The sequence below is a fragment of the Mastomys coucha genome, unplaced genomic scaffold, assembly GCF_008632895.1.
Source record: "Mastomys coucha isolate ucsf_1 unplaced genomic scaffold, UCSF_Mcou_1 pScaffold9, whole genome shotgun sequence".
NCBI classification, from domain to species: Eukaryota; Metazoa; Chordata; class Mammalia; order Rodentia; family Muridae; genus Mastomys; species Mastomys coucha.
Genome location: NW_022196915.1, coordinates 63,199,466 through 63,225,187, shown reverse-complemented (window position 1 = coordinate 63,225,187; position 25,722 = coordinate 63,199,466). Strand labels below are relative to the sequence as shown.

General features: G+C 45.4%; 1 long non-coding RNA gene across 1 annotated transcript in view; it reads left to right on the top strand.

The window, feature by feature from the left end:
• LOC116084668 overlaps positions 1–25,722 on the top strand; it is a 65,973-nt gene that overhangs the window by 13,805 nt on the left and 26,446 nt on the right. The gene's annotated exons all lie outside the window — the stretch shown is intronic.

Genomic DNA, 25,722 nt, shown 5'->3' with positions numbered 1-25,722 from the left:
CCCGTTACCTCTGTAAAGCTTTGTGGCCAAATGCAATCACATTCTGAGATATTTTGGGTTAGGATTCAAGATAGGAAAGAGGGGCACCGTTCAGACACCATAAGCACACCCGCTCCCCTTTCTTCTCCACACAAACCCTTTCCTATTGCAGTCACCCACCAAGAACACTGCCTCTACCGCGATGGGCATTTCTGTGTCATCTTCACCCCGTTACCTCCGCATCATCTTGGTAACTTTCCTGATTGTATCCATGTAAGAAGAAGGAAACCAATGCACTAAGAGGGTGCAGCATTATTGTCTGTAGGAACAGTAGAGAGCATGTGGTTTGATGTTTTCCTGTGTTTCTTTGGGTTAAGACACACCTCTCTCTATTTTGTTCTTATTTGTGGGGTGTGTGTGTGTGTGTGTGTGTGTGTGTGTGTGTGTGTGTGTGTATGTGTACACCCATATAGGGGTAGAGGCCACAGTTTAACATTGGGCTACTGTCTATCTCCACCTTACTTTTTGAGGCAGGGTCTCTCACAAACTTAGAGCTTACAAATAAGCTACACTGGCTGGCCAGTGAGGCCCCCATCCAAGGATCCTGCCTCCCAGTGCCTGGATTATAAGGCGCACATAGCCATGCCTGGCTTTTTACACGGGTACTGAGGGTCAGTCAGTCCCCACGCTTGTGAAGCCAGCATCTTACTACCTCCTCCATCTTCCAGCCTGATTTAGTACAGTCTTACAGATCCTTGCCCTGAAGGGTTATGAGAAGCATCTTTGAACGTTTCGATGAGCATGTGACACGTGTTCATAGAAATGGAAGTGCTGCCCACCGCACACAGTCTTGTATGCCCCACCAGCACAACTATAAACGGGAAAGGAACAGTTGCATAGTAGCAGTGTAGCAGAGCATCCTGTTCCTATTTAACACCAGCATGTGCAGCTAGCGTCAATAACTGATGCTAAGTTGGGGCCTTACCACGGCTATCTGTGAGCAGCACAATCTCTCGCTCTGAATATGTGTCTCCCGCTGAATGGCAGGGAGGCTTAGTGAAAGTCGGGAGAAGGACCCTCAGCTGACCTGACAAGCTGCTTCCTGACACAGTAGTCCCAGGGAGCCCAGGGGGGAAAACTGCAAGCACCTCTTTCCTCCCGTATTTACGCAGTCTCAGAGAGCAGCAAATGGAAGCTTAAGCAGCTCAGACTGTGTACACAAAAGCAGCTGCAGCCTGCATAGAAGGGTTCAACGTTGCTCTTAAAATTTCTTGAGAACTCCATACATCACTACCACAAAATATGATCCTCTCTATCCCTACACCATCCTCAGCACATCCCCCTCCCAGCTTTGTCTTCTCTTTCTTTCTTTTTTTAAATGACATACTAATTCTAGTTAGTGCTGCCCAAACGTGCGTGGATTGGGGACCACCCATTGAAGCATGGGAATCTTACCAGTGCCTTATTTACATCCTCAAAAAAAGGATGATTCTCCCTCCTCCTGCAACATCAACTGCTCCTCAGTAAGGGGCGGGTCCTGCACATCATTTACCCATCTCAGCCAGAGGTCTGGTTTGGGCCAGCTTGAGCTTCTGTGGGTCTTGTGCTGGTGAGCACAGCTGTCGTGAGTGCATAAGGCCAACAGCCATGTCTTGTCCGGAAGACAGCATTTCAAAGCACTTCTCCCACCCTCCAGCTCTTACAGCCTCTCCACCTCCCATCCTGTGATGTTTCCTGAGCCGTGGCAACAACATGGAAGGGTTGACATAGATGTGTATGGCTGAGCATTGAATCTCTGATTCTCAACGCTTTGACCTATCATGTGACTCTCTGTTGACTACTACCCCTTACAAAAGCAAACTTCTCTGACCAAGGTTGGGACCAGTCCAGGTTTGTGGGTATATACATAAAGATATAGAAGGCGATTTGACAGCATGAACATTTAGCAAAATAACAATAGCAAGTTCTACCCTAGGGCCTGTGACCTCCTCAGCCATAGGTTTTTGACCAAGAAGGACTACAAGCAAGAAATTCACTCCTGTGGAGCAGGTCTCAATTCAATCAGAAAACTTACCTAACCCATGACAGTTGTGGCTCTATTTCACCCGTGAGAACATCCTGCCTGGTAGGTCAGGATTGCAGCATGCAAGGGTAAAACCACTAAGCCCCTTTTTCCCTTAGAGAAGCATAGTTAAGGGCTAGTGAATGTCACAAAATCAGAAACATGACAAGGACAAGGACAATAGGAACACTTCAGGTTATAGCACCACACATCAAAAGAGAGAACGTGTGCCAAAGTGTCGGATGTTAGGACCAAGTGTCTCTCCTCATGGAGGTTCAACACCAGATGCTCTGCGCATCATAGGTCAATCTTTTAACAGCACTGCCTCTGACAATCTTTGGCTTGTGGACGAGGACAGTAAAGTCCTATAAGATGCTCTGAATGGCAGTTAGAGCCCAAAAGTCATGTCTTCCCTGACACTCAAGCCTGCTCCCATCTGCAATTCACCATAAGGGCCCCATGCTGTAGGTGTAAGCAATGTTATTGATCATGGGGAGAAGGTAAAATAGACTTTGAGGAAACTAAACACAGTGTATTTCCAAGTATGGTCTCAATTCTTTCACATTATTTTTAATTGTCTTCACAAAGACCCAAGGTAATCTATCATGCAGACCCTGCTAGCAGAAACCCACTAAGTAGGGAACATAATTGGTTTACTGCTCAAGTTTCTGAGGCTCACAGGGTGTCACAAGAATGTTCTCCTTGGGGAGGACTAGGCCATGTCAAGCCCCCTCTCTCCAAGATCCCAGTGACAAGCCAGAGTCCAATTACACCAAAGTTTCCCTAGTCCCCAAGCCTGTATACTCTAGATCAGTGGTTATCAACCTTTCTAATGCTGAGACTCTTTAATATAGTTCCTCATGTCCTGGTGACCCTCTAACATAAACTTATTTTATTTCGACTTCAAAACTGGATAGTTTTTTTTTTTTTTGCAACTGTTTCAAATGGTAATGTGAATATCTCATATGTGACTCCTTTGAAAGAATTGTTCAACACCCTCCCCCAACCCACCCCATCCCCACACACACATACACACACAGGGGTCAAGACAGGTTGAGAACCACTGCTCAAGGATAGTACAATTAGGGAATAACTTACATATACCTGGTTAGGAGGAGTGACTGGATACTCAGGTGAGGGCCCCCCATCCCTCCTTCTATGAGGGATTCTTAACAATCAACAAAACTAATTGTGATGATCTTCTACAAGCAGACACAAACTGTTCTTATCAAGGCGTCAGGTGTTTGGCTTGGAGGGTGGTACTATACAACCCCGGGGGGTGGCTATTTTGAAGAGTACAGCACCTTTCATTAAAGGAAGTCAGATCATATCTAATCCTTCCCACTTTCCAGCAGCTAAGGTGGTGTGATCTGCCTACAGATGAGTTACTGTCCAATGGGAGACAAGACAGAGTAACTTTCAGAACAAGTAATATGCAAATGAGGTGGGTCGCATTTGGTTGCAATACCACTTCAATGCTTACGGTGGCTGCCATGATTGGTACAAATTGGAAAAGTCAGTAAGGACAACTGGGAAGACTCCAGAAGGAACCAAGAACCTGGTAGGGAAGGTGTATCCAAGAGAAGGAATCCCCATCGATAGCCATGGTGCAAGGACAGTGCTCTGTGTCCTTTGACCCAGGAACTGAATATGAACGCACAGGCAGTAGACCTAAGGTGAGGGTCTAAAGCTCCTACCCAGGCTCTGCTCTAACCATGGAGTCTCTGTCTTTCACATCTACAACTTAGACTTGGTGTTTTCTTTGTTAGGAAGTAGGTGGAGCAGGTTTTTACGTCAGAAAGGAAGAGATGACTGGAGACTGGTTTGCCTGCAGCCCCGGGGGGTAAAAAGTTTCTGCATGCCTGACCCTGCCTCCCTCCCCAGCTCATCTCTGCTGTCATAGGGCCTCTGACTCATCATAGGACCAAAGACCTAGCCCTAACACCTCAGTCCTCACACCTCAGACCTGTGGGATTTTAGCCCCAGACTGTTCATAGGACCCATTCCCAGCTCTGTCTCTCTGCACATTCCTAAGTGACCACTCCCCCCAATCTGAACCAGTTAGAGGTTCATTCTATCCTCTGCAGTCTGCTCTGAGCAACTCTTTCTGTTAATGATCCAAGCCTGTCATTCCTCTGTTTCTTTTTTTAAAAAAAAAGGTTTATTTATTATTATACATAAGTACACTGTAGCTGACTTCAGACACATCAGGAAAGGGCGTCAGATCTCATTACAGGTTGTTGTGAGCCATCATGTGGTTGCCAGGATTCAAACTCAGGACCTTCGGAAGAGCAGTCAGTGCTCTTACCTGCTGAGCCATCTCACCAGCCCCATTCCTCTGATTCTTAATGCCCAAAGCACTGTTCTAACTGGAGATCTTCTAAACATCAAGATCTAGAGTATTTGGGGCTTGTGGTTTCAGAGGTGTCAGTTCATCATCAGTAAAGAGCTTGGGTCTGGCAGAATAGTTCACTGCATGGTTGTCAGGAAGCACAGAAAGAGGATGCCCTCCCTGGACTGGTCCTTTAAGGTCCTGAGTCCGGGTGTGGTCACTCATTCAGGGAGGGTCTTCCCCCTTACTTAATCCTCCTTGTAAATACCCCCCATAGACACACTGCGGTGTACTTGCCTAATATCTCAGATTCATCTAAACCAAACCAGCTTGACACCAATATTAATCACTAATCTCTGTGTCCACTGATTCTAGGCTAGATCCTGGCTTCCAGGAGACACCACCAACTGTAGTCTCCTTAGGCCTGTCTAGGCTTCTTAAATCTATCAGGCACACTCAGTGATGGATGAACTTCCAAGTAGTTCTTCTGCTTATTCTCAAGCATGTTAAGCCCGCTCTCTCAGACCATGTGGCGCCTGTCCCTGCTGGAGCTCTCTTCCAGTCCTCCCACAGCTCTGTGATCCACTGGGTCAGGTCCTTCTTCCCCTACCCTCCGTCTGCTGTCTTCGAATGGCACTTCTCGCCTAGTACATGTTATTCTCTGTGTATTGTCTATCTTGTTCACTATGTGTCACCCCGCCCCCAGGAGACTATGAGCCTAGGGAGATCGGGACTCTGTCTCACTCAATGAACAGGATTAGCTTCTGACATATTACTGAGTACTCAAAATGCTATTTCCAAATGAGGAAAAGGAAAATAACAATACTTCAATCAAATCTGTAGTTAGGGATAGTCAGAGTCTTATCACCAAGTTCTTCCAACATATTCCAGAACTCTAAGCCCTGAATTACTATGATAGCATTGTGAATGTTCAGTCATACGGTGTCTCTATGAGGGAAATACAAACACAAAGGAAGCCATAGCTCAAAAGATCATAGCAAAATAGTAATTGATTCTGACCCTCTCCTTTGGGTAGAAAAAAAACCACCATTTCTTCTCTATGTACATTTCAGCTTAGATATGTTAGGAGCACAGAGACCTCTTTCACTACATATTCGATATTAAACAAGTTACCATGTTTCACAGCCTAATGCATGTTGCTCAGTGACAACCCAAAGACCGCCTCTCTTTCCTTCGGACACTATAGCCAACAATCTGCGGGGGCCACAGGATCCCAGTTCCGAGCCTTGGAGCCTGCTCCACTATCTCTCATTGTCCAAAGAGTCTCTGACAGTCGTTTTGGAGGTGACGCTTGAGAGGACAATATTTGCTGTGCTGGGGGTAAGTTGTGTAAGCTGTCTGAAGTCTTCGGAGTCATGGATTCCCAAGAGAAAGGTGTCTCTTAGGACTCGCTTTCCTTCTCCCATCCTCCCTTATTTTTAGCATATGTAAGGGCCTAGATTAAACTGTAGCATAACACAGACACACACACCACAATCCTTTTCCTCTAAGTCTACCACACAGAGACGGGTTTAATTCTCATTCCTAAGTAAATTTCCGCTTTTCCAACCTGGTATCTCTCCTTTTTTTTTCAAACATGAACAGGCCATCCTTGGTAGTCTCCTTACCTAGGTCCTGAGTGGATGCGGCAAGCAGACTGCAGTGCTTGGGAGAGTCACTAGGGGACACCCCGCAAAGACACTGCAGGAAGCTTTTCCCGAGTCCTCCACGTTGGCTGCCGTCATCAGGTGGGTGGGTTGGAGTTAATCTGCCATCTGTCTTTATTTTGCTAACTTGCTCAGTTGGACACCACACAATTGGGTTGTACAAATGTGGCTCTCCAGTAGAGCAATTACAGAGGCTCTTTCCTAAACAGTATCACCACCCAGCATTCTTCCCGGTCTCTGGTGGAGCCTGAAGCATGACTGGCTCCACTTATAGGTCTTGTTATCTTCAATGTATAGGGAAAAAATTGGTCCGAATTTGAAGACACAACAAGGCATGGCTTTGCTTTCCAAGTTGAGACCCTGCCAATCCACATGCTCCCGTTACATAAAAAACACATGCTTCGGGGAGCATGGGCTTGTTCCGTGCAGCCCACAGAGACACTGCTGCCCGCTGCCCGCTGCTCGCTGTCTGTGGTGTGAGGATATCGATGTGTGTGAGGCTGCTGTGGATGATGTTAGTTTAATGCCCAAGGGAGAGGTAGAAGTGATGAGAGGCGTGCGGCCAAAAAGAAGCAAAAGGGAAGGGCAAGGGAGGAGTGAGGTGTGAAGTGGTGTTTGCACGACCTGCCTACCTTGGCTGGTCGGGTAGTCCACAATCTCAGTGGTTAGGAAGGATTTGCTTTCTTCTATCATCTTCTTCTTGACTCATGTGTATATTCCTTCACTTACTGTGTACTAAAGACCTACTACTCTCCGAGACAGGGATGAAACTGTGTGATGTGCTCTAGGTGCAGCAAATGAACTTCACCAACAGTCTCTGCTCTTAGAGCTGGAGATAGGGAAGATAGGGGCTAGGGTTGGGGGTTGACATATGTACCGAGCAAACAGAACACGGTGTCCATGGGGAAAGAGACACAGGAGATGCTGCGTAAGCACAGGATGATACCTTCCTTTAGCTTGGGAGTCCACAAAAAGGGTATCCAAGATCGGTGACAATGAAGGGGATTTTACAGTAGGGTTTTTTTGTTTAGCTGTAATGGGTTAAATGTTCTGCTCTGTAGTTAGCTGATGCCAGACTGGGGTGTGATGATCAACCAGAAGGTTTTATATAGCAAGATTTGAAGAATCAGGCTCAGGAGCTGATTAAAACAAACAAAGACAAGCAAATCTCTCATCAACACATAAACTAAAGCTTTTCCTCCCTCTTTGCTATGTTAGCTCTCTCTTCTTCCTTCTTCTCTTCCTCCTCCTCTTCTCCCTCCTCCTCTTCCTCTTCCTCCTCTCCCTCCTCCTTCTTCAATCACTGGCTTTTGCTTTTAATTGATCCCACCAAAACTATATTGAAATCATCTAGCATCTGTAAGCACATTGTGTGCAAAGCCCCGCAGTGTCTGCTGATTGGCCAAAAGTGTGCGGGGCGTTAGCATGTCAGATTACGTTGTTGGCTAGGGTAGCTCTTCAGATTCCATTCGACATCTCAATTCTTGATTTTGGAAAATTCCTAAGTTAGGAAGCACAGAAGAGGCACAAAAAAAAAACAGGAGACTACCTTCTGTGTCTGTCTCCTCCTCCAGACTGTTGATCTTTCAAGTGGAACACCTCTCTCTATGGCTTGGCAACAAAGCATAGAGAGCCAGTATCTGGACGCATAGGTGTGAGCAATGGAAAAGGTCAAAGGCTAGCCTGGACATCCCGCATGGATAAGACTGTATGCTCGTAACATTTCAGGCAATGGAACAGATGGATTATGTAGGCCTCTCAACATTAAATCTCAAGCCGACTGGGGCTACTCTGGACTTGTGACTCACACAGTTCAGTAACTGTTAAGTGTCAAGCCCATCGGGATGTCATTCGCCCTTCTGAGACTCACGTCCCAATGAGCACCCATCATCATAAGTCAAGCTATTTTATCTGCTGTCTCTGTCTCACAAGTGGCCTGTGTTGCCTCCAGATTTTAAGCAAGCTGCCGTGGGTTTTGAACACCTTCCATCTATCAGGAGCTGAGCTGGGTTCTGGGAATATAGGGCTTAAAGCATCTGTTTGTGACACTCGTGAATTAAATGGAAGACTGAAGTAGCGGTAGCAAGACACAGTGCCCCTGACAGGTGGCTTAAAGGAAAGCCTGGGTCGCTGTGGAGCCATGTAGAATGTCCACCTCTGCATTGTCGATAGCCTCATCCCTGGGCTTTCTCCTTTTCTAGCCTGATTTATCTCTCTCAGAAGCACTGACATGCCTGCCCCTTCATCTGCATCTTTTAGGCAGCACCTCCCCATTTATGTAATCTGAATGTTTTACATTTATCTCTCTTTCTTGTCCATTCATCTGAAAAGTATTTCCTTGAACATTTTCTCCTCCTCTGCTGAAGTGTAAGGGGCAATAGGACTAAAGATGGGGCTGGAGAGATGGCTCAGTGGTTAAGAGCACTGACTGCTCTTCCAGAGGTCCTGAGTTCAATTCCCAGCAACCACATGGTGGCTCACAACCATCTGTAATGGGGATCCGATGCCCTCTTCTGGTGTGTCTGAAGACAGCAACAATGTACTCACATACATGAAATAAATAAATAAATCTTAAAAAAAAGAAAAATAACCCACAGGACTAAAGATGACAGGCAAGGAGGCAAAGGAGATGGTTCCATTGAGGAAATGTTTGCCATGTAAATGTGAGGACCTGAGCTTAGAACCACAGCATCCATGTGTGGTGGCGGATGCTTGCATTCCCAGCCCTGGAGAGTGGAAACAGGAAGAGACCTAGGGCTTTCTGGTTGCCCACTCTAGACACTCAGTGAGGGACCATGTCTCAACACATAAGGTGAAAATAACACAGGGAAGAGAGCCAGCATTGACCTCTGGACACATACATACATGCGCATACTCATAGGAACACATACATACACACACATACACACAAACACACACACACACACAAAGATAGTGTGTCTTCTCCAGAAGATGATAGTCTAAAACCAAAGACGATGTGAGAGCAGAACAGGGTGTAGTCTTCATGGACTCATCCCTATTCATTTTTGTGGTTGATGTGTAATCGAAAGAGAAAATGTTCTGTGTTGCTTACAACTTGATTTATTAATAATTTTTCCTCACCTGACCACCTCTGAGGGACCCTAAGAGAACAGATGGCTGACATCGATGTTGGGTCCCACAGCTGAACATTTGAACTGGCCACAGAACTTGAGGGGGTGCAGCCTAGGAAATCTCAGATTCAGGAGCTGACTGTATCTGGATCCCCAGATGACTGAGAAAGGACTGCAGCCCCACGGGTGGGGGACAGAGCTGAGGAAACAGAACCTGGTCTTGTGCTGTCCGTCTCATTTGTGTCTACAGCTAAGGAAGCCCAGCTGGTAACGTGCTTGACGTGCAAACATGAGGACAGGAGTTTGAACACCCAAATGCCCACACTTAGTTGCGGCTCTATAATGATTTATTAGTTAGCAGGGGCGAACATATATAAAGTATACTCCCAGGAAAAGCAGAGCAGTTGCTGAGTCCCACAGCTTCCTTCCACTCTGCCAGACACATCTTTCATCCAGCGAGTGGCTTTAAAGGAACCTTAGTGCTGCATTTAACCACATCTTGCTTACTTTCCCACCCAGGCTCAACTTTTGCGTTTGTCACTCTCAGACTTAAGTAGCCACCATCCAATGGGCCTCTTATGAAACAAACATCTATGCTTCGGTTTTTCTTTCCTCTCAGGGCCAGCATATCCTTCGTGGGCTTCCAATCTCCTTTCATGTAACCCTTCTGCAGCCACTGTCCTCTACTTTGGTCACTTGTCCTTTGGGCTAGCTAATCCCCTGAATGAGGAAGTCTCTGCCCATCTCACAGTTCCAGTACTAGGAGTGGAGCAAGCTATGAATTCTCTCCTTGCTTGGTGCTGTCTGATACTCTGCAACTAGCGAACAGAGAAATCTCCCTTGGATTTCATTATATATATATATTATATATATATCATATATATATCATATCAATATATATATATATATATGATATATATCATATATATATATATATATATATATATATATATATATATAAATGCTGACATTTATGCAGGTGTAAAAACTGATGGAGATAAGGGATATCTGAGAGAATGGAATGTGCCACAAATAGACTCGGCATGCATCAAGAACAGAAATGCAGAGATTTGGTAATCATCCCAGATCTAAAGGGCAGCGCGCTTACCTAATACGCCTATGCTTTGAGCTAAGCAAACAGGTTCACCATCTCCTTAGCAACCAGAATACAAACACATCTTACCTGAATTATCCAGTCTCTTTGCCAAAGCTACTCACTGTGAGTAGGAGAGGGGACAGGTGTTTGGTGAAAGAGTCCACATAATAGCATTTAATCCTTCTGTTGGATGGGGCATTCACCTCCCAACCTCATTAACACCTCACTTGTCTCATTTGTCAGCATGTCTTGACTTCTGGTCAAAGGTTAATACAAACTCACCTTTCTGTCAGTCAATGCCATTTAGGAGACTGATTAAAAAAAATTTTTTTTGCAAGGTTTTTCTGGAAAGTTCTACTTATAATGACACAATCAAATGGCCAAAGACAGTAATTATAAACTACCTCCTCTGCATGTGCAGGTAAGACCTGCGAGTCACCACTGTGACCATCTCCCACCATCCCCCCAAGGGACTTCACATTTCTGCTTGTTCTGTGACAATACAAACCATGCAAGGTACAAAGTGTTTGATATAAATCATGTCCAAGGAGCTGCCTGATCAGCTGACCTGTGTCAAGAATAACTGGAAGCAGAGCTGGAGAGATGGCTCAGTGGTTAAGAGCATTGACTGCTCTTCCAGAGGTCCTGAGTTCAATTCCCAGACACCACATGGTGGCTCACAACCATCTGTAATGGGATCTGGAGACAGTGACAGTGTATTCACATATATAAAATACTTAAAAGAGGCTGAGAGGTAATTTCTCTAGAGAGAAGCAGCAAATGGAGTAATCCAATCCCGAGAAAACATGACAGACTCTCAGAGCTCAGTCTAGAATGCTCTTTGTCTATGACTCTCATTGTCTTTGTCTCCCAAGGCTGGCTGAGCGGACTCCCAGTGTGACTTACAAGGTTCCTTTTTGAGCAGATGAGTCGTCACAGTGAATACATACTTCCACACTCAGCCTGTATCTTCTTAGAAGAGCCCTCCTAGGGGGTAGGAGGATGGCACGGGAGCCAAATTAGGGCACAGAAGTAAATATCAGGGTATGAACCCCAGTTCTTCAAAACAAACAGGAAGCAAACATGCGAGGAAGAGGTGGGCCACTTCCTGTCCCCCTCCGTGAGCTGGGTCTTTTCAGGATGTTTGGAAACTCTGGGACATAGAAGATATTTGTGAATGGTGAGTGTATCACACCCATGAGGATCTGGCTACAAATGCTAGGGCCTCTGTCATGTGTGTAGGAACCCATGTAGTATTGCAAATCACGGAAGCACTAGATGTTAGCCTAACCACAGAACAACTGCCAAACATGGGTCTGGGAGTAAAGGCTGCTATTTTCCACGAGTTCAGATGTAGGCTGTTTTCTTGCCAGCTTTGGCCCTCAAAACTCACTGAGCAGAGTTTGTTAAAAAAAACAACAACAACAAACAAACAAAAACAAAAAAAAAAAAACAAGGGGGTTGAGGCAATGAGAAAGAGGTGTAATGGGACAAAGAAGACCGCCTACCAATCGCCTAAACTCTCCTGGTAGCAAGATCTTGGTGTGGGAGGAAAGCAGGGCCCTGAGGGACCTGAGCTGCATCCCAGGCAGCCTCCTCACAGGATTCAGCCAGATGGTCTCAAGCTGCCAAATCCAGAGATAGAGACTGGCTGTGTGTCGGCCTCTGCCCTGCCAGACCTGGATTAGTGTGGCGAGTGGGATGATTCGTTGACAGACACACTCTTGGAAGTGGGAGAGGAAGATTTATGGGAAATGATTGCACAATAATCTCTCTCCCGAACTGAAGTCTTGTGCAACTCCCAGACTGTTGTACCTGCTGCTATTAATTTCCATAGCACGTATTTTACGCCTACTCAACTGGAGTAAATAACATCCAGTGATGGGAGGCGACAGTAGATGAGTGGCCCAACTGAGCAGGAAGCTCCCGGATTCAGTTTCTATCAAATACTTTACACAGGGTATGGCTTGTATTGTCACAGAACAAACAGGAGTATGAAGTTCCTTGGGAGGGGGAAGGCCACAGAGGTACCAGCACAGGTCTCACCCTCACACACAAAGGAGCCTATTTATAGCTACTGTCTTTGGCCATTTAGGTGTGTCTCTATAAATAGAACTTTTCAGAAAACCTTCCTAGCAATTTTCTCTTTATCAGTCTCTTAAATAGGGTTGACCGAGAGAGGTGAGGCTGCACTAACTCTTCACCGGGAAGTCAAGGCATGGCTAGTAAATGAGACAAGTCAAATGCCAGGCTGGGCTCAGTGCACCTACCAACTTACTCTGCACCTGAGCCCACACAGTGGGACGTGTTCTTTCTATTCCCATTTTACAGAGGAAAATGTGAGATCTAGTTTCTCTGGTCTTCCAGGAAGGCAAGAGCCAAGTTTCGGCTGTGTGGAGTCACTGCATATAGGTTTCCTGTGTTTACTTTTATACTGGTGCTGTACTCGGCAATTGAAAGAGGCCAACAAGGACCAAAAACAAAAAACAAAAGCAAAACAAAACAATAAAAAAAAAAACCTCTAAAGAAGATTCTAATCTGAGGAGAGAAAGCAGTGCTTTCTTAAGCACATGTGGGCATTCAGAAAATATCAGACTAGCAGGTTCTTCTGGAGACTATAAAGTCAAATGAGGAATTATTAACCGCCTTCCCTTGTGCTAAGAAAAAAATATTAAATTGGCCATCAAACATATAGACATGTATTAGCACAGAAGCACTGAAAACTGGCACTGAACTTGACCGGCACTTCAGGGTGGACACGCCTTGGCCCGGGTAGTCCCTAAGAGCAGCCCGTGTATGAAAGACTTGAGTTGGGGCAGATATCATGCTCAGAGTCCCACCGGGATGAGAAGGGAGAGACAGGACTCCTGAGAGCTGGCAGTGGGTTTCACTCCACAGCCGCCTTAATGCTCATAGAGGAGAGTGAAGTCTGTGTGGTATTCCTACCCTTCCCGCATTCTCCACGCTTCATCTTTTAAAAACAGGAAAATGATCTCATGGACAACATAATGTCGCTAGATGCCCCTCTGCAGATGCCGGTGCACGACTGAGAACCTTCCATGCTGGCTATCCCCCCTGCGATGTTGTCTCTTTGTTTTCTGGGGGATTCCATAGAACAGCCTCTGTGTTCCGGGTCAGCCCTGTTTACTTACTTCAGCCTAGTGTGCTTTGCTTACAATTGTTACTTTGCTCTTAAGAAATAAAATAACCCATAATGTAAGAAATCCTGGCCTCTTTAGAAGTAGAAGCAGGGACAACCACAGGCTGGAGACCTGCCCTGGCTTCAGCATGAGTTCATGCCTGTTCTGAACGGCCAGTGAGATCTGCCTCAGACAGTCAAAAAGAAGACTGAGGATGGATCCGCCATAGGTGGAACACTTGCTTAGCATGTGTGATGTTCAATTTCTAGGCGTGAAAGAAAGGAAGGGGAATCGAAGGGGCAGGGGAGAATAGGAGCCCTCCGTTTGTTTATTTACTGTCATGTAAAGTATGTAGTTCATGTCTGGTATATGCCAGATGCTTAGTAAACGTGAGTTTTCCTCATTGCTCCTCCATCTCAATCATGTCTCATAAAAGACACTTTGAGAGAGATGATATTTATCCTACTGATGAACAAACATGTTTTGAATATCTGTAGTTTGTAAGAGGCTCAACTGAGGATATGAACGGAGTCACAGACACACTCCTATTAGCATCACTACATCGATATTTGCATTTCTTAGTTTAAGTCCAAACTATAAGTAGCTTTTACTCATTCATCAACTGAGTTGTCTGTTTTCTCAGGGATTATACCAGCACTTATACTTTGTAATACATATTAAATAGATTTTTCCCAAGGTTAGGAGTTTATTATTTGTATAGCCCAGGCTGATCTAGAACTAGCAATCCTCCTACCTCAACCATCCAAGTACCAACATTACACGTATATGTCACCAGGTCCACCTTTTAATTTTAATTAAAAAGATAAATAAAACAGGACCAGCAAGATTGGCCACCAAGTGTGAGGATCTGCTCTGATTTCCATCCTCGAGATCCCTATGGTGGAAGGACAGAAAGGACTCCTCCAAGTTGTCCTCCAACAGCCACAAGCACATGGTGACATAGGAGCACACCTCCACCCTCTCCCACCAAGCCCCTCCACACAGAAAACACACATGTAAATATAAAAATTGTAATGGGCTGTTTTAAAGCTGCATCTAGACTATCTTGATTAAACTTTATTTACATACAGTTGTAAAAAATAATACAGATCCTTTACCCAGTTTCCTCTGATGACATATTGTTAAACTGTGTCACAGCCTGTCATAGCCAAGCTACTGATAGGATTCCTGGTGTTGCTCTTCTCTAGGCACACCTTCTCATCGTGTCTCTTCCCAAAATCGGTGACCATGGAAACCACTAATCTGGCCTCAATTCCTGTACACTTGTCATTTCGAGACAATGTTGTGGAAGTGAAATTGTACAGTATATAATTTGGGGTTTGATTTTTTTTTTCCTCTACTCTGTGTAGTACTGGACACTGATGCAAGCTGCCACCTGAATCTTTAGCTTTGTCTGTTTATTACTGAGCACAGTTACGGGTCCTGAGTGTAGCTTCGTTTGCTTATCAGTTCACCCATGGGTATTGCCAGGAGATTTTATTTATTTTGCTACACAGAGAGGTTTGTGGTGATGTCTCAGCGTGGCTCTGATTCTCATTTCTCTAGTGGCTGCTGATGCGGACACCTTCATATGTGTTTACTGTCCTTTGTATATTTTCCTGGGGCAATGTCCTCCTGTCTCTTTTGTCTGTTTTTTTGACACAGCATTTGACTTCTATGCAGTTCAATTTTGAGGCTTCAGATATCAGTCGTTTTTCAGATGTGTGTTTTGAAAATAGTTTCTCCCATTATGTAACTTGTTTTCTCCTTCCCTTGAGAATGTCTTTAAAATGAGTGAAGTTCTTCATTTGCAATTAATCTCGATGATACCTTTGGTGTCACAGGTGACGGCTCTACATGGGTATTGAGAGCATCTGATGTGGCAGCCCTGTTGATCAGCTGTTCAAAGTGACAATTGATGTCCTCCTTAGTGAGGAACCCAACAGAGACAGAGACAGCCTGGGTGCAAAATGGAAACCATGCTGTCTTCTTTTTAAATTTTTTTTTTTAATCTTAAAACTGTGTGTGTGTGTGTCTTGTGGGTTTGTGTGTGTGAATGCAGTGCCCACAGAGACAAGAGAAAGCATTGGATCCCTAAAGCTGGAGCTACAGAAAGCCGAGAGGTAGGATGCTAGGAACCAAAAGCCAGGTCCTATGGAAGAACAGTAAGCATTGTTACTGCGGAGTGCCCTTCCAGCCCCTCCAGCGTCGTGTATGACCTAAATCTCAGAGGCGTCATATCATTTCATTCCTATAAGACAATAGTGATCACTCAGACAAGCTCTGACATCAGATGGGAGGGGATGGCACAGCGTGTGCATGCTCAGCAAAGCCCTCCTGGCCTGGACTAATACAGCCACTGACATCAGAACTAAACAACAACAGCAACAACAAATTGTGTGTGTGTGTGTGTGTGTGTGTGGGCGCACGCACGTATGTATTTATGTATGTATGTATGTATGTATGTGTGTATATATACATATATATATATGAATTTAATGGTTTTTAGCCTTGTTTACCAAAATAACCTATCAAAACCACATAATTGATGTGTCAATGTGTGACATCTTTATAAGTTTTCAAAGATTTTTGTCTTTTTGCTTGTTCTTATTTCGTTTGGTTTATGAGTATTCATTTTTCTAAGCATTTGTAAAGCACCCATCTTTTAAGAGGTTTCTTTTCTTAGCATATGTTTGTGTTACAGGATCCAACTCAGATTATCAGGCTTGGCTGCAAGCTCCTTTACCCTCTGAGACATCTTGCTAGCCCTATTTTCTTTCCTTTCTGTTCTAAGGGGTAAAGAATAACCTATAGCCCTTACACTTTCTTATGCTACTGGCCATTTCTTGAGTTTAGAAACTTTAATCTCTGTACCTAATGCCAACTTGTATATTTAGATGGGTTTCCATTATTTTAGGCAATATTGATTTTTTTCTCTGCTACATATGGTTAAGAAATTAGTTATTTAAGTTTCTCCCAATGTCATCTCATCCCAGTGTCACCGTTATTTTGACATCTTCACGTTTCTCTTTTCCTACCCTTGAGGATCAGTCCAGGGTAACAATCCTGATGTCCCTGATCCCAAGAGGCGATTAAGGAGTAGACCTGAAAGTAAATCTTCACCACAGGATCCTTGTGTGGTCTTTGTTGACTTGTCTGAGTTGATCCAGCTGTGCAGAACACAGCTGTCTTAGCTAGGGTTTTATTGCTGTGAACAGGCACCATGACCAAGACAACTCTTATAAGGACAACATTTACTTGGGGCTGGCTTACAGGTTCAGAGGTTCAGTCTATTATCATCAAGGCGGGAGCATGGCAGCATCCAGGCAGGCATGGTAGAGGAGGAACTGAGACTTCTACATCGTCAACTGAAGGCTGCTAGCAGAAAAATGACTTCTAGGCAGCTAGTGTGAGGGTCTTAAAACCCCCATCCACAGTGACACACCTACTCCAACAAGGCCACATCTTCTAATAGTGCCACTCCCTGGGCCAAGCATGTACAAACCATAACAACAGCTAACTTCTCTTTCTTAAGATGGCAGTGGGAACCATCCTGCTGAGTTCGCCCTTTAATCCCCATAGACACTGGCATGGCAGGAGGAGGCTTGTCACATATAATACAGGGCACAAATTTAAATGTAATTTCACACACCAGTGAATTTTGTAATATATAAAAATCTCAGGTGCACACAACCAAGTGACTCATTGCTCATTTGTAACTGAGCATCCTGTCTCTGTCCTTGCTACATCTGGGACTCCTAGACAAGTGGGAACTGAGCACACCCTTACCATCAGGAACAGAAGCAGAGCCCTAGACCTGCAAGGAAGCCCTGAGGAAAATCAACCCATCAGGAAGCCCCACGGAACCCAGCTGTGCTGAGGGCATCCCCGAAAAAGTTTCTCAGAGCTGACCTGGATTGCTGTATGTATAGCCCTACCAAATTCCCCATACACGACCAACTGCAACCAACTCTACAATCCTCTCTTTACATATATACAGTTTGCCTTCAGTGCGCTTGTACGTGCCACTGTCTCCAACCCATCCAGATTCCAATTTACTAAGTGCCTGTAACTTGACTGTGAACCATGTGTCCCAAGTCCTTATCTTCAACAGCAATCCCCTGAGGGAAATGTCATTTACTATTGTTGTAAAATAACAATGTCCCAGATGAGGAAACTAAACTTTAAGAACTCCCCATTGACTAAGAAACTCAACCAAAGACAGCTGCCAAGACCCCATCACTAATGACAGTTAAGAAGTTCCTTTCTAAACATGAATCATTCCCAGAATGATTGGAGGGGCCCCCTGACCCTGCACTCTCTTCATCAAAGACTTCTTCCAGTCTCTCCTCCCACCCATGGTCACCTTCTCACCTCCGCAGGAACTCTTAAGAAAGTGGATCATACAGAAGAGAGAGGTGGGGACAGTCCCTCCAGCAGAATGGTGCCAGCGAGTCACCGGGATTTGCTGACAACTGCGGGAATCCATACATTTGTCCGTAGAAACAACATGCTGTGCTGTGAGATGGACAAACCCTTCACTGTCTAAAGAGGCAAAGGAGTGGTGGTTTGCCAGCAGAGAAACCTGCTCAGCCTTGTAATACAATTTATATTGACAGATGTAATTTGAGTTCAACCCATTGGCTTGGAAATGGACTCGCATGATTCATGCCTTGGAGGCTGTGCCTATCCTGAGGCTCATGAGTCTGGCTCTGTGCCCCTCTGGCTTGCTGGAGACTGCACGTTCAACGTGGGCAAGCGGCTATCCTTTGGTTAACTCCTGTTTCCTGTAGCATTTGAACACAACATTGGCCAGAGCTGAGCTTGCTAAAGCACCTTACTAATCCCGGAAGCTGACCCAGGGAACCCTTATCTGAATCACTTATTTCTGTGCAAGAGATTTTTGCAGTCACTTGCAATCATTATTGTTACTGAGCTGAGACATCCAGAAAGCCATAAGGAAAACAGACTGTTGTGATCATAAAAAGAGAAAGAGCTGTAAGAATATGTTCTGGCGGGGTGTCGGGGGAGGGGGTGCCTCGGTGGGCCCATGCCAAGGCATCCCTTCCCCCTGAGAGTACACTGACATACACTGGTACAGTATAGAATAGAGTTTATTTAGGGCATGGGGAGGGGAGTTAAGAGGGTAGCAGAGGCAGAGGAAGGCAGAGAGAAGGAGAGAGTAGAGAAGTAGGGGCCAGCCAAGACCACGTGGAGAGAGGGGGGGAGGGAATAGGGACAAAGGGGGAACAAAGGGGCAAGAGACAAGGGAGAGAAGCAGGAGTAAGAGAGAGAGGAGGGGGCAAGCAGCCCCTTTTATAGGGCCAGGCCTACCTGGTAGTTGCCAGGTAACCGTGGGGTGGAGCATACCTGGCTGCTGCCAGGTATCTGTGGGGGTGGAGTTTATACAGAATGCTAACATTCCCCTATTTTGGTTTAGTTAAGAAAGAAAAAATTGGAAAGAGGTGATAGCAAAGCAGGAATAGGGTCATCGTGATATCTGGCTGCTTCATGATGACAATGGGGTGACGTCTCTGGGGAACCTAGAGGAATGGCTGAATCCTTGCTATCCAGGGCCTGTGGAGCTATCTGAGGATAGGTCAGGAGGAGCAGGTCCAGTAAGAAGTGTCTGTGACAGGAGATGGAGCATCTGAAGGTGGCTTCTCTGGAGCTGTCCTGGATGTAGTTAAGTGCCTGGACTTGACAAGATGTTGAAACACACTATTATAGGTAGAGAATAAGATTAAGTACATTTGGGAGAAATAAAATTTTTTTCTTAAGATGTACATTGAAACCCAGAGGAATCCCACCCTTTGGAATAGGGAGTAAGTGGGAACTTGGGGCAGATGTACTTATCTGGATGGAGTCTATTTGATCCATGAGAGGAGGATCGAGTGGATTTTCTGTAGCTTATAAGTTTATAAAAGAGATAACATGAGTTAACAACCCGAGTATTCTTTAAAATGAACCATTTGTGAAGCAGAAGGAACAAGATTAAAAAGTTGGATCGTATAGTGGAATGTTTTATTAGAGTTAGGCAAATCTATAGGAATTCAGATAATATTAAGCCAGTGGCATAGCAAGAAGAGGAAATATGAAGCATTTAACGAATGGAAACATAGTTTAGGTAAGGAGTTAACAGATTATGTCTGTGAGAGTTTTCTTCTAGCTGTCAATGTAGTCTGAAGTCTGAGAAATAAACAAAAATCTAGCTGTTATATACCAGTTATATATTATTTAAAAAAATGACAGAGTTCACTAGCCAACAGTTCTCTGTGGTCTCTATGTTCTCAATGGTGACTTGGGCAGTCAGTCTGGCTTCCAGGAGCAGAAGACGCAGGGCTTTTTCTCTGTGGAATGGATATGTGTGACATGAGAAATGGCTTACCTTTATTTTAGCCAAGTCATTTGATTCAAGAGTATCCAGTTTTGTCCACTGCATATTTCCGTGATTATCACATCACCATCCAGGCAGCATCCTGTAGCTGCGTCTACTTCTGAGACCTCGTGGGAGAAACTTTAGAGGCTTTTGGGAATTCTGTCTGTCATAATCTTAATAGTTAACAAACTTCTGACAAGATTGAGCACTATGTAGATTGGTTATAACTAAATAGAATTTAATTGTAGTAGTCAAGACAGGATAGGAATGAGAATCTTAAGTAACTTCGGCAGGTTGTGTAGGTAGAGAAAAGTACATTGTTGTATTAGCAAAGAGACATATGGCTAGGACCAGAATAAGAAAACTGGCAACAGTGGCATAAAATCATAGTGACCGAAAATGACTTTGTCCAGTTCAGGCTTGTGACACAAACTGAGCACACAGGCCTGGAGAACAGGGCAGGGGTGTGGGAGCATGGATAGATAAATGCTTGGCCATAGGGGACTTTTTCCATTTACCAGACTGCTGGCAGTATGTGTGAAGATCCCTTAAAATATACGTTCGAAGACATTGCGGCATCCATTGGGAGATTAATGGATTATTCATACCGGCATCCCAAGAACAGTCCAAAAACCAAAAAGATATCAGCCCAAGTGATCACGAGGCTAGTGGTCCAAGTCATCACGAGGGCCCCCTAGTGACTACCCAGCAGGCCCTGGGCCTGCTGTGGAAAGCAGCTCACCTCAGTAAGGACGGACAGAGGGTTTGGTTCAGCTGCAAGAGTCCAGAATGAGAAGTAGGGAGCGAGAGCTGCTTCTGAGGTAGGGGTCAACCAATGGCAGAGGTCCTGAGGCGTAAGTCAGTTGGGAGGCGTGACTGTAAACCCCATAGTTCCCAGAGAAAGGTGGCCAGGCCATATCTGGAAAGCTGAAAGTCCTTCCCTTGACTGATCTTAAGCATTAATATGCCAGTGTCTGTGCAAGAATTATAGTGGACTAGTAAATAGAAAATGTGAAACTGAATGGGTAGGTATGGGCCAGATTAGAAGCTAGGACCACATGATAGACCAGGCGGGGCATGGCTCAAATGGTAGAAGTTCGTATGTCCCTCGGTGTGTGGGGTGGCACCAGCTCCTTGGCTGTGGCTTCAGTGGCAGCTTCCGTGGTGAAAGCCTGCGATTCTCATAGCCACCAGCTGAGGGGACCTTGAACCATGAACTCATGGCAGCCGCGGTTGCCAGTGCCGTGACAGGTCCATGTGGCCATGATCTCTGCTGGTCCATGCTGCAGAGCAATGCTGCGGCTGCAGACAGAACCGCCCATATCCGAGTCACTGTACCAAATGATGTGTTAGAACAGCGGCTCGTGTCAGAACATACCACACACTAGGCTCAAACAGTTCCACGTGTAAGAGGTTTAACTGAGAGGGAGAGAGGGGCAGTAGTGGAGAGAGAGAAGGGAGAGAGAGAGGAGGGGGTAAACAGCCCCTTTTATAGGGCCAGGCCTACCAGGCTGTTGCCAGGTAACCATGGGGAGGAGCATACCTGGCAGCTGCCAGGTATCTGTGGGGGTGGAGTTTATACAGAATGCTAACACAGACCATCCAAGCATCTGGAAGTCCAGGGCCTAAAAATATCAGCTGGCTCAGGTAAAGCTTTAGTCAGTTTCTGAGAAATTCTTCTGGTTCTATGGCCCTTGGATAGAGGATAGCTTCAGTTTCATTATGGTGACTGGGAAGGAGGGACATATGAGCCTGACAGCATACCCCTGGGAACACAGGCATTCCTCCCAAATAGAATGGGGATTGTTTAGGCTAATGTCCTTGCCAGGTGGCATTTCCATTTGAGTCTGTTCTGCTGAAGGCTGGGGACAAAATCACCCTCCCATCTCTCAGGTTCAGAAGAAAGCTCCCCTTTGCAGGCTAAGAAGCCATTTTCAGCTTTGGGAGAGAAATAAAGCCTGCCATTGTCGAGGCTGGGCCTGAGAACATTGCGCTCTCAGCCTTACTGGCTTGGCCAGTGTCAAAAGAATCTAACAGAGCTGCTTACCATGAATCCCATCCTTCTGGCTTGCCCAGCTGGGCCCCCCTCACACCCTTGCCCCCAGTTCCACTCACTATTCGAATGCTGTAGAATTTGTTCCAGGACAAACTATGATTCCTGCTCATTTTAGACTTAGCAACGCTACAAATGTTTACATTTCCTTTTTATTAAATCTCTCTCTCTCTCTCTCTCTCTCTCTCTCTCTTTCTCTCTCTCTCTCTCTGTGTGTGTGTGTGTGTGTGTGTGTGTGTGCGCGCGCGCAGAGAATGGAGGTCAGAGAAAACCTTGGTATCAGTCCTCACATGGTTTGAGACAGGGTGTCTGTCCCACTCTGAACTAGCTGACCTGTGAACTTTGGGAACTCTCCAGTTTCTGCCTCCCATCTCTCTATTAGGAACACTAGAATTGTAGATGAGCTACCACTCCAGGCTGCCAGTTAGGTTCTGGAGATGTGAACTCATGTCCTCACATTTGCATGGCAAGTGCATTGCCCACTAAGCCATCTCTCCAGCCTTCCTAGTCACTGTTTTTAACAAAGAAAAGTCTGATTGTTGTAAGATCTTAAGCAAACAGCCTCATCTACACCCTCAAGCAGAAGAGAGGGATGGTCAGTTTGCAAGGACTAAGGGGAGATAAATTCATGAAACTTAGCCACTGGGCAAGCCTCTAATTGCTGCTCAGGGCCCAGAGGCCCTGCAGCCCCATGCTTGGCTCTGACACCTGTCACCATTCCTTTGCAGACCCAGGGGATGTATTGGGTCTTTCCTGTTAATCCCTTGCCTTAGAGCCTGTGCCTACTGTCCTAACTATGATGTTTTTACTTCTTCACTTTGATGCAGAATAGGAATGTGATGACTGTCATGTGGAATTGAGAGAGAGAGAGAGAGAGAGAGAGAGAGAGAGAGAGAGAAGTGTGGGTAAAGAGCATTCTTTAATAATCCATAGGATGCAAGGAATGCGATGGTACCTTTACTCCATTTGTCTTGAGCAGACCTAGATGTGCACATATACATACATGTGTATGTGAGCTTGATGATATCAGAGGAATCTTTTTTTTCCTTTTTGGAATGTGTTTCATTATTAACTTTTTTCTCTGAAAAATATCTTTTGCTAGAACATTCTGTCTAGAAACTTCCAAAAGAAAACACTCTAGCCCATAATAGAGGGCAGAAATTATATAAAAAGCAACACCTGTGAAGGCAGAAATAATGAGATTTCTGAATGGCTGCACATTCTTGGAGACTCATTTGGAACAAGTGGCTTTACAAGGCTGAACCCTCCTATCTACCCAAGCTTTGGGAAATGGCTTAGTAAGTATCACTGAGCCGACTTGCCAAGATGATCCGAGAGTACAAAACAAAAGAGAAATACACAAAGTGCACAGCAAAGAGCCTGGCTGGTGTTAGATGTCTAAGGATAGAAATAGCCAATAGTATTTAGCTTCTCTACGGCAGGCAGTGGCCGCAGTCTGTTGTCTAAATAACATTACTGAGTCTGCACCACTCCCCTGGAAGGCTGAAGTTATATCCACATTAGTATGGAAGTTTGAGTCTTGTTTGGTTTAATCTGAGGACCACAGCTGGTAGAAGCAGAGACAGGATTTGAACCTGGCTTCTGTGCTGCCCTATGTGTGCCAGATGGGAGTTTCAAGTGAGTCTCACTGGCTTGTAGAATTTTTAAACATTTCTACCTAGTGCCTACTGTTTTGAAATTAAGAGAGATTTTCACAATGCTCAACTTTTTGTTCATATATACAAGTCTGATATTCTGGGCACTTCTGTGTTCTCACATGGCCACGATGGCTTCAGCTATCCTTGGTTGACACCTTTGGACAGACTAGGGTTTGAGATGGTCCCTGTCAATCCTCTTAGTCATACATTCTCGTCTCCATGGGAAGCTAGACACATGGGATGATGTGCTTTCTCCCACTGCCTTCCCATCCATCTCTCTCACTGAGTTTATGAGTTTGTTGGGCAATGGCCTGATATCCAGATATGCTCCCTTTGTTGAGCAAAAATCCCTTGTTTACCACTACGTCTCTTGAATTCTAGTCATTTCTGCTTGTGGCAACTCTTAGCAGCAATTAGTAACAGACCAGACCGATGCTGTGAGACTCCTCCAGGGCTCTGATGTTTCCCCTGTGCTGGGAACTCTGGAAAGCCCCAGAAACATCCCTGAATCTGAGACTCTATCATCAGCTAGGCTTGTGCTATCTCATGCTATGTTCCCATGACTGCCCCCCACGCTCTGCCTTACCTCAGCTCTGCCTCCAAGAATGATTGCAGTCAGCTCCCACTTTATCCCTCTAGTGTGTCCAAGACTGCCCGACACTTTTTACACAACCTCATAGCCATCTTCACTGAACCTTTCTCCATAGTCAATTGCAGCTTCCAGTTTGAGATCTATGAAATTACATAGGACCCCCCCACCCCCGCTTCAAAGGGCCCCTCATTTGGGTCAGTGCTCTGATACTGCATCTTTAAAAATCTCTATTTTTGAAGCAAGAACCTATCTTTTTTTATTTTTCAGTGGGGCCAGGAAGTATGTTATGGATCTTACTCATGTTCTAATTCAAGAAGTTTTGATAGCTCCTAACGTCAGCAGGATTTTGTTTACCTGCTCTAGTAGGCTCGAGTCTGGGCTATCCATGCTCAGGAAATGGATTCATGAGAAAGCAGAGCCCACAGTTGCTGACTGCAGCCAAGTGGGAAGATCAGACCTGCTGGAGATAGCATGACAGGTCTGCCCAGCCAGGGCTCTATTCTAGAGCCTTCTAAAGTCAGGCTGACCTCCCAAGTCATGCCTATTCTCATCCCAGTCCTTCACTGGGTGTCTCCTACAGCTGGGAACAGTTACTTCCCCCTTAATGTAACCAATCCTGCCTACTTTATCAGGCCCGCTCAAGTCCAGCTCTTCCACAAAACTTGCCCCCCACCCCCATTTCAGTTAAAAGTACTTCATTCTTATACCAAGTAACTACTATTTAGTCTATACCAGGTATGGAGCCAGTGTGGGGACAAAATTGTAAGAAGCATGCCAACCTCCACCAACTTCCTGATACTTCCTGAATGACGAACGATATGAGATAGGTGTCATAGAGTTTAAAGGAGAGTACTAAGTACAACAAATTACCAAAAGCTTGGTGACAGATAAGAGCAGACGTTTATCCTCTAACACTTTGAGGAACAGAATTTCAAAACCACAGGACCACACACTCCTTCTGGCTTTGGGGAAGCTTCTGGTGCTCGTGGTAGTGCTGCCATCCTCCTCTCTGCCTCCGGTGATGGTTTGTATAAGCTTGCTCCAGAGGGTAGCACTATGAGGAGCTGTGACGGGGTTGGAGTGGGTGTGGCCTTGCTGCCTCCGCTGGGATGGCTTGTATAAGCTTGCTCCAGAGAGTAGCACTATTAGGAGGTGTGACGAGATTAGAATGGGCATGGCCTTGTTGGAGTAGGTGTGTCACTGTGGCTGTGGCCTTTGAGACCCTCACCTAGCTGCCTGGAAGCCAGTCTTCTCCTGTCTGCCTTCAAAGATGTGGAATTCTCAGCTCCCCCTGCACCATGCCTGCCTGGATGCCGCCATGCTCCCACCTTAATGATATTAAACTGAACCTCTGAACCTGTAAGCTAGCCTCTATTAAAGGTTGTCCCCCTAAGAGTTGCCTTGGTCATGGAATCTGTTCACAGTAGTAAAACCCTAACTAAGACAGAAGCTGGTGCCAGGGACTGGGATATTTCTGTGATAGGCCTGACCATGCTTTTGTTTGGAAGAATGTGGATTTGAGGGCTTTGGATTTGGAAAGCAATGGAGTCCCTTAAGTGGGGACTAAGGGGCTATCCTGGTAGGAATATGGAAAGGTTTGTTGCTGAGAGTGATTTGAACTCTGCAGACCTGGCCCGAGAGGTTTCAAAGGAGAAAATTTTCAGTATGTGGC